Raw genomic sequence first — 8,853 nt, 5'->3', positions numbered from 1 at the left:
TTTTTTTTGTTTTTCTATTTTCCCGCTTTTCTGTTGAAATTTTTCCTTAATTTTCTTTGCTATAAACCTCACGGAGCCCGAGACCTTTCCAGCGAATGCAAAACCGTGGAAATCGGTTCATGCGTTCTGGGGTTATAGCGTCAGGAAGGAAAACCCGACTTATTTTTATATATTAGATATAATTTTATTATAAAATTTGGAATTGCACTTACCACGTCTAGATCGGTTGAGCTGTCGCAAAAGAAGAAAGAACGCAACTTTTTACCAATTAATATTTGGTTGCGTTCGAAATAAAACTTTGAAAAAGCTTCGAAGAAGAGACCGCTCTGCCGACACAAACGTGGCAAAAGAAATTGGGCGGGGGCGGCGTCAAAAGTTATCTTACCAGGTCGATAGACTTCTTGCGTTTCAACCGGATTTCGCACCCAGCAGTTTCGATGAGCTAAAAGCTTCCTCATTAACATGCCGTCTAAGCCTCAGTTCGCGAGACTTTGCAATTTTGGAGATTTCAAACAAGATTTTGACATCGAGGCGGGGAATGTTCACATAGGTGTGCTCCAAGCGCTCATAGAAGGCATATTTGATCACATCGTTCTTCTCTTCCCTCAGGACAGGGGCGCAAATCGGCGATATGTTAAATCATAATTCTTAACACGGAATTATGTTGACGGTGTGTCATCTATCCGAGGCTGTTGTTTCCTTCTCATTGGTAGGGTTTATTACCTGCCCTGAAAGTCGTAAGCTGAGCTTAAGTCATATGTTAAAGAATCGTTTGTGGCCACTCTCAAGTGAACTGCGATCAGAGAACTTTCTTCACTTGCGTAAACATGACTCCATCCTCCACATTAATTCCAGTGTTGATAGAAATGGGTATTTGTAAATACATATCTATGTTTAAGGCTACATTCGTATGTACTGGCGATAATGCACATAAATATTGTAATGTGATATCTCTTTATGTACAGATTTACAACAATATATTACTAAGGATACGGTGAAGTGTTAACATTTAAAAATAATTCAAGTATTTATAAATCTTGGGCATTTTAATTATATTTTTCGCTACAAGACTGGCGGATCGAGCTCGTAATATTTTGTCTTATACAAGCTATTGTACTGCATTTAAAATTTTTAATATAATTTGAATTTACTATTAATAATAACTTATTTCTAAAGAAATATCATTCTGCTGGATATAATGTACGTTCCTTGCTGAATTTTAAATGCGTCGTAGGACAATTTTTACGATAACTCCGCCAGAAATTAAAAGGAATAGGTTAGTGGTATTCATGCTGTATTGCACCATATGATCACATTCTAAGTGGTTTAAGACTAGCTCCTCGTATTTCGAACTCATTTACGGAACTTTTCAAATCGTATGCCCAAAGATTTACACTCTCCGTCCTTAAAACGCAATTGGTGTCTAATTTTATGATACCGTGTCCATCTGGGATGATAGTTTGATCACTACCATCGCAGTTAGTTTCGGCCTCTATCTTTGATGACATTAAATATCCATGTGTTAGGTGGAAAGAGCTGTCACCAATATTCTTTCGTTGGCATAATATTGACTTTACAGTTAAGTTGTAATTAATAATGACATCCACAAGTTTGAATATGTCCTACGTTAAAGATAGGATGCACTTGTGGACATATCGTCACTTTCACCATACGTTGACATCTTTAGAACAGTTAATCATTCATGCTATAAAAAATCCTTTATTTTCATTGAAAATTCACGAAATACCCGTCATATATTGGGGGGTATGGGTATATTGAGTACATTTGGAGCTCTGTTTTAGTAACTAAAGGTATTTTTATATTAAACAATAGAAAGTCTTTAGTAACTTTGGCTGATGTGGCGGCTATATGTATGTACCAGTTTAAAAGGATCAGTAGCGGGAAGCCGCAAGCTCTGGTGAAGGTTGTTTGAAATTATTTTATTTGGTTTTCAAACCTTTTATAGGGAACAGTCCGTTCATGAAGTTCCCTTTAGAGTTCCAAAAGACGCTTATAATGTTCGTTTCAAAGGTCTCTATTGTTGTGCTGAGGTTAGTGGCTACTTCAATGAATAACTCGCGTTTCAATTGTTCATCGAGAATCGAATAAATTGAACCGTTCATTGTTTTAAAATTGTCCCAATAGGCTTGATTTTGACGTTTTAATACATCTAAGGTAACTTTTTTACAGACTATTGATTTCGTAACAATCCCAGCAAGTATCTCCGTTCTCCTTAGCCTTCTCAATTTTTTTATTTTAGAACTTCTGCATGCTCTTTCTCCATCAGCCCAAATAAAGAGAACTACATATAATGACCCTAAAAAGGGTAACACTAACCTAGTCAAGTGAACGCGATGATGGTGTGAAGCTTTCCAATATCTATATATCTGTGTTCACTTTATCCTCTTCAAGTATCGTTGAGTCTTTCAAATATTTTAGGGAAATTCAAACTTGCAGCCTTCCGAGTATTGAAATAGAGCGATGTGGACAACTATATTCCACGTTGTCCTAGTCAACCCAACAGAGCCTGTTATTTAAAAAAATACTCCGGAACTATTATTAAAGTAACTTACATTTACGCATTTTATGGATGGTAAAACTATAAGTAAGCTTAATAATATTAAAATTAAGTTTTTATTTTTTTTGCAGGATGCCCGCCTTGGTTGGTCTCATCGGATATCTCTTATTTTTTCTTCGATAGGAAAAGAACAAACATAGTGTATTTGTTATTTTGACGTACCATTACTTGTCCTTACGTCTACCATTTACATTTGCCATTCTTGGCCTAAAATGAATAATTGCAATTAATGTAAAAAATCGATTAATCGGTTAATTTAAATGTTTTCAAATAATACTAAATTGCATAAAGACCACCACCAAGTTTCAGCGCCGAATATTGTATTATAATGCTCTATCACAGAGTCCCAGACATATCCTAGAAGAGAAAATGGCCTATATTTGAAGTTAAGTAGCACAATGACATTAAATTTCTCAAAATATGTACAGTATAAATAATAATATAAAGTAAAAGAATTGCTTCTTGCTTGAAAGTCTATGTTTTGCAACTTTGTGTAAAAATAAAACCAATCAAATATAGGAGACTATTGGCATATACACAAAAACAAAAACGGAATTAAAATTAAAATATCGTATTAAAAATTCATTTGTCTTAGCATAAATGAAAATATATTCATTGAAGTCAAGAAAATTTATTCTCTGTTCAACCAAGTTTGAAGGCAAAGCAATTTCGATAAACGTTTTGTTGTCAAACGATTGCGTTTTTCGGTCGCAGTTGCACCCGCTTTTGAGAAAAGCCGCTCAGATGGTACTGAGGTACGAAGTAGATGACAATACTCTTTTGAAAGTCCGTACAGTTTTGGGTAAACGGTTTTCATTTCTTCCAAAGCATCAATAATGTTTCGACTTACATAGTTCTAATACCTGACTATTCAAATAAAAGCTCAATTCATCTTGTGGAGATGTAAAATCGTTGTCCTTCCTCCTTCTTTTGTGCACTAGAGTTTTGTGAGGAGCCCAGAGGTCAAACTCATTCTCTACCGATTCCACTGACGACTCGCTGCCCGTTTCCATAGTATCATCTGCAACTGTTATTTCAGTACGTAAAAGCTTTATAACAGGGGAACGCTAATCTTTGAAATTAATTTGTTTTTAATCTCGGGTCGAGTAATGTTGATGCAGCTAGCAAAAAGGAATGTTCGATGTAGCCAAATCTACCATCAAACTGATTTAACACGACATCTTTTAGTTTTTCAGCGACTGGCTGTTTAGCTGTTATTCTCACTATTTGTTCCCGACCACAGTGAACTAATGGAATCTCTTGTGACTTAACGTTGCTCGTTGTTCACCACTTAGTTGTACAGTCATTGCCTCTAATGGTCTCAATATACTAAGTATTTCCATGATATCATCTTTTTCCTTAGATGTTATCATTACCGGTGCGTCAGAATAGTTGAGGAGTATTTGGTTAATACATGAACATAGTTTAATGAACCGTTCAAGCATGTAGTAGGTCGAATTCCAACCTGTTTTCACGTCCAAAATTGGCTTTAGCATTTTGCCTTCAGCTACTCCGGCGGCAGCTTGCATATTTCGAAGATCATCATTAGCTTTAACACTTCTTTATAGCCACTTAACTATTTCTTTGCATTTTACAACAACTGTATTTACTTCAGGATTGTTCAGTGAGTTTTCACATACCAAATCGAGGGTGTGTGCAAAACAAGGAATATGGCGTTTTTTGCCAAATGAATGATGACCTGCTTTTACGATGTTTAGACCATTGTTGGTCACTACAGCCATTACTAGTTTTTCGTCAATAGAAAAGTCTTTCTAAGCAGCAATGAGAACTTCGGAAATATGTGATACAGTATGTGCTTCCGTTAATTTATAAACGCCAATTGTTCCATTAAATTGCTTCGTCCCATTTACACCATGAATGGTCACACCAAGCATGCTATTCATTTCTACATCAGTCCAGATATCTGTCGTTAAACTCAAATATGAAAAAGTTTTTAGCATCGCTACACATTTTTCTTTTTCTTCATCATACATTTTTTCAATGTGAGCCTTGATGGTATTTCTTGTTGGGACTTTGTAAAGAGGAAAATGTTGCTTCATGAAACTTAAGAAGGCTTTACCTTTTAAAAAACAAAAAGCGTCATTAATTATCAATTTGTTTTGTAATGTATTTTAATATACATACCTTCAACAAAGTCAAAAGGTAGATTATCCTTGATAACCATTTCCACTATTCCATGCTATAGCTTTTGGTTCTTTGAGCCATGAAGAGAAAAGTTTTCAATATTTTGGAATACTTTAGAAGTGAGGGGTTGAGGATTTTTACTGCTACAGCTGGGTAGCTCTCTCATGTTGCTTTCATTCCGTTTCTTGCTGCTGAAGCTTGGCCCCTTACTCAAAGGGCTTTCATTAATTGATTTGCTGCTGCAACTCGGCATTTCAATCATGGTGTCAGTGTCATCATCACTTAGAGCCGTTAGAGCCACAACAATGGAGTTCAGTGACAGTGACGACGATTACGAAGGGCTGCTAAAAGTGGTAATTTTCCGTCGGAAAAAAGAAATCCGGGAGCGATTTAATTTCTTTCAACTTTATGATGAAAAGGACTTTAGAGAGCGTTTCCGCCTATGCAAAGATGCTGCATGGGAAGTATTGCAGCTCATACATCCAGATATACAGCATGCTACCACATGGTATAGCTTTTTTAACGCTTTGCCTGCCGATTTCTAAATACAATTTTTTCCTAGGAATAATGCGTTGTCGCCGGATCATATGTTGGCCATTACATTGAGGTTTTATGCCACTGGCAGTATTCAGCAATTGATTGGAGATATGTCAGGAGTGTCTACTAGCACAGTATCAAGAGTTGTTACTCTTGTTTCAGATAAAATAGCAAGGTTGCGAAAACGTTTCATACGATTTCCTACTACAACGGAAGATATACATCTAAAACAGAAAAAATTTTTTCGAATTGCTAAATTTCCCAGAATTATTGGTGCCTTAGATTGCACGCACGTAAAAACTCAGTGTCCTGGTGAGCTGAAACACCTCAAAACCACCTGAATACCTATTTTTACATGTTTCCTTCCTTTTTAGGCGGAGACCATGCGGAACTATTTCGTAATATAAAAATCATATCTTCTTTTAATGTACAAACGATTGGCGATGCTCGTTTGATGATTTTAGACATAGTTGCTAGGTGGCCAGGATCAACACATGATGCTACCATATCACGAAACTCTCGTATTTTTGCTGGTCTTGAGAACGGAGAGTTCGGAGATGGACTGGTGCTTGCTGATAAAGGGTATGAAAATAATAAACGGATTTTAACACCCCTTCATTCCGTTAACAGTGCAGCTGAAAGACTATATAACGAATCACATATTCGGTCAAGAAATCCAATTGAACGCTTTTATGGTGTTTGGAAGCGAAGGTTTCCACTATTGTCTTTGGGTATACGAATGAATTGCACCAAAGTCCAATAAATAATTTTCGCCACAGCAGTGTTGCAAAATATATGCTGCTTACATCGCGATACTGAAGCGCCTCTTTTAGATCCTGAGATTGATAGGCAAATTTTGTCAGTTTTAAGTTTTAAGTTTAATAATCGCAGCTTTGATCGGCGTACTGAAAAAAATGTGACGAGGAATAATTTAATAAATGGGTACTTTGCAACCTTATAACTGCAAGTCAAGCTTTGTAAGACTATCAATCAGAAGCAAATAATACAACAATGTTATTTAAAACACTTTTATTTTGTATGTGTCAAGTTACTTTGTGCTTGTACTGTTTTTTTTTACAATTGAAGATTGCGCCATTGAATTTCCTTTAATTGCTCTTCCATAATTCTCATACGCATTTTGTGTTCCACTTCAGATTGCTTTATATGTTGCTCGTACATCTTTACTCGCTTTTCATGTTCCGCTTTTAATATTTCAATCTCTACGCGGCATTTTTCTCCGGTCCATTTTGATTTAACAGCGGCCAGCTTCGACCATGATGTATTTTTCTCTTTGCTTTGCGATTCGTCGATTATAAGTTTTTTACATTTAGGAGCTTTTAAATCTGCAGGTGTGTATGTACTCAAATTTTTCGAAGTAGTAGCTGTGTTGGATGTGTTCTTGATGTCTTCAAATTCCTCGCTCCCATCCTGAGATTGCTTAGCACTGATGTTATTTGCTGCCTTATCTGCAAAACCATTATTACATTTAAATGATGGTATTTTAGTAACAGCATGAATATAGACAATGAAACCTCCCAATTTAAAAGCAGAATAATTAAGTAATTTCTTACCAATGCTAACGATAACATCCTCCGTTTTGTTTCGCACAAAATGATTATCGGAATCGTATACAGATTCCATTCCTTCTAACTGCTCCGAGCCTATTATTGATGTTAACATTACATCAATATCATTGGTGCTAATTTTCAATGGCGGCCTGTCGCGATGCAACTTATTTTTTCAGCTGCTACCTTTTTCTTTAATTCCTTTTTCATGTTGTAATATTTGGTACGCAGCATTTTTTCATCGCGAAATGAAGACGAGGTTCTGCTGTTATATTCCTCCTGAATTTTTAACCAAGCTTTATTTTTCACATCTACCGTAAAAGTATTGCTTTTTTTGCACCTTATCACATTTTTATGTTGTTCTATTATAGCAAGTAATAAATTTACGTCGTTTTCACTGAAATTAATCTTTTTCGTCGCCATTTGAAGTGCAATTTTTACCAATTGTGAAATGAAATAAAAACATAAATTGTAAAACTGTAATGTCAAGATCATATGTTTTTTATGGTGCTACCAGACTTTTAGCCAGAAAATTTATTTTTATAACTAAGAACTGTGAAAAACATTGCTTTAGTTAACAAACAGCTGTTGGCTACATTGACTAATAGTCAACCAATCGTTAACTAATCACTGTGAAAACGGCTCTTAGGGAAACATTGTCTTTACTCCTAGATTGCGGAGTCTAATTTATACACATATATTTATATATAACTAGAAGAAATTTAAAATGTAATACCGACTGCTCCAACTTACCACCAATTTGCATGTTATAATTTTAAACGCTGCAACATATTTGATGTGTTATTAGAAGACTTTAAATTTTTGCAGCAAAGTTGACATTTAACGTAGTTATTGCTTATTTTATTAAAAAATTTCCACACTTCGCTTTTAACTGGCGCCATTGCTCTTCAAACAACTGAACGTAAAATACGTTTGACTCAACTGTAAATGCAGTGTTACCAGACATTCATTTGGAGATATTAAACTACGTTGACATATTAGAATTTAACTAAGTATGTTCACACCGTTTCCAGTCATTAATGACTTATGCGACCAATTTCGACCCTTTGACGCTAACTTAGATTAACATAAAATGTATTAAATTTCAAAATGCTGTTTGCGATTATTTTGCAATTACTCGAGTAATAGTCGAGTAATTAGAAAAGGTGTTTCGATGCAATTAAATCGTAAATTGAATGAAAATAAACGATTAATTTAATCAAATGATTAATCATTGCCATCCCTACATACGGCAAATCGGAGTTTGCCCTTAAAAATGGTTCTCACCAATATTATTGATTCTTTCAATTTTTGGTTGAGGTTGTGTGCTTATTTGTGCACTTTCAATTGACCTTTTTGGTATAGTTGTTGGTTGATAATTGGTCTGCCAATTATACCTGTTACTCCTAACATGTGGTTGGTTTCTTTGCACAGACTGTGTTTATTTATTGATTGATCCACTTCCATGGGTTATGAATGATTGGAATACATTAGGTATGAATTATTATTCCTTTGGGGGCACTTTAAGTTATTCTGAAAATTCGGATATCTTCGATTAGCTTGAGGCTGGTTTCCTGAACCAATTTCATGGCTGTTTTTACTAAATTGCAAAGCAAATTGTGATCGTATTTTATTTGAAGGAAGTTCTTGTGCTTTAGCATAAGCATTTGGCAAATCGGTAGGTGTTAATGTAAATAGAATTGGGTTTAGGGGGTGATTTAAGCCAGTTATACAAGTTCTTAACGCGGTTTCTCGATTCTTAATATTTAACTATTTTGTAATATCTGAAATGGTGCCGTGCGTCATTATAGTTTTATTTATTGGTAATGTCAATTTCTGGGGAGGATGGAGTCATGTGTAGAAGTTCACGCAAGTGAGGAAAGTTCTCTGATCGCCATTCACGCCAGAAACGATTATTTTACACATGGCTCAAGCAGCTCACTACTTCCGGTCTTTGACCAAGTATCCTCTGGGTAGCCTAAGAACATCCGTTCGAAGGCGAGCTACTGTGAGAAGGCGAAACTCCAG

The 8,853-nt window shown here is 35.5% G+C and overlaps 1 pseudogene; it reads right to left on the bottom strand.

Moving 5' to 3' along the window:
* Positions 1-3,265: 3,265 nt before the first annotated feature.
* LOC120768692 lies at positions 3,266-7,792 on the bottom strand (annotated as a pseudogene).
* Positions 7,793-8,853: the final 1,061 nt, after the last annotated feature.

Source organism: Bactrocera tryoni, chromosome 2 (assembly GCF_016617805.1).
Source record: "Bactrocera tryoni isolate S06 chromosome 2, CSIRO_BtryS06_freeze2, whole genome shotgun sequence".
NCBI lineage: Eukaryota > Metazoa > Arthropoda > Insecta > Diptera > Tephritidae > Bactrocera > Bactrocera tryoni.
This window is presented reverse-complemented; position numbering and strand designations above follow the sequence as displayed.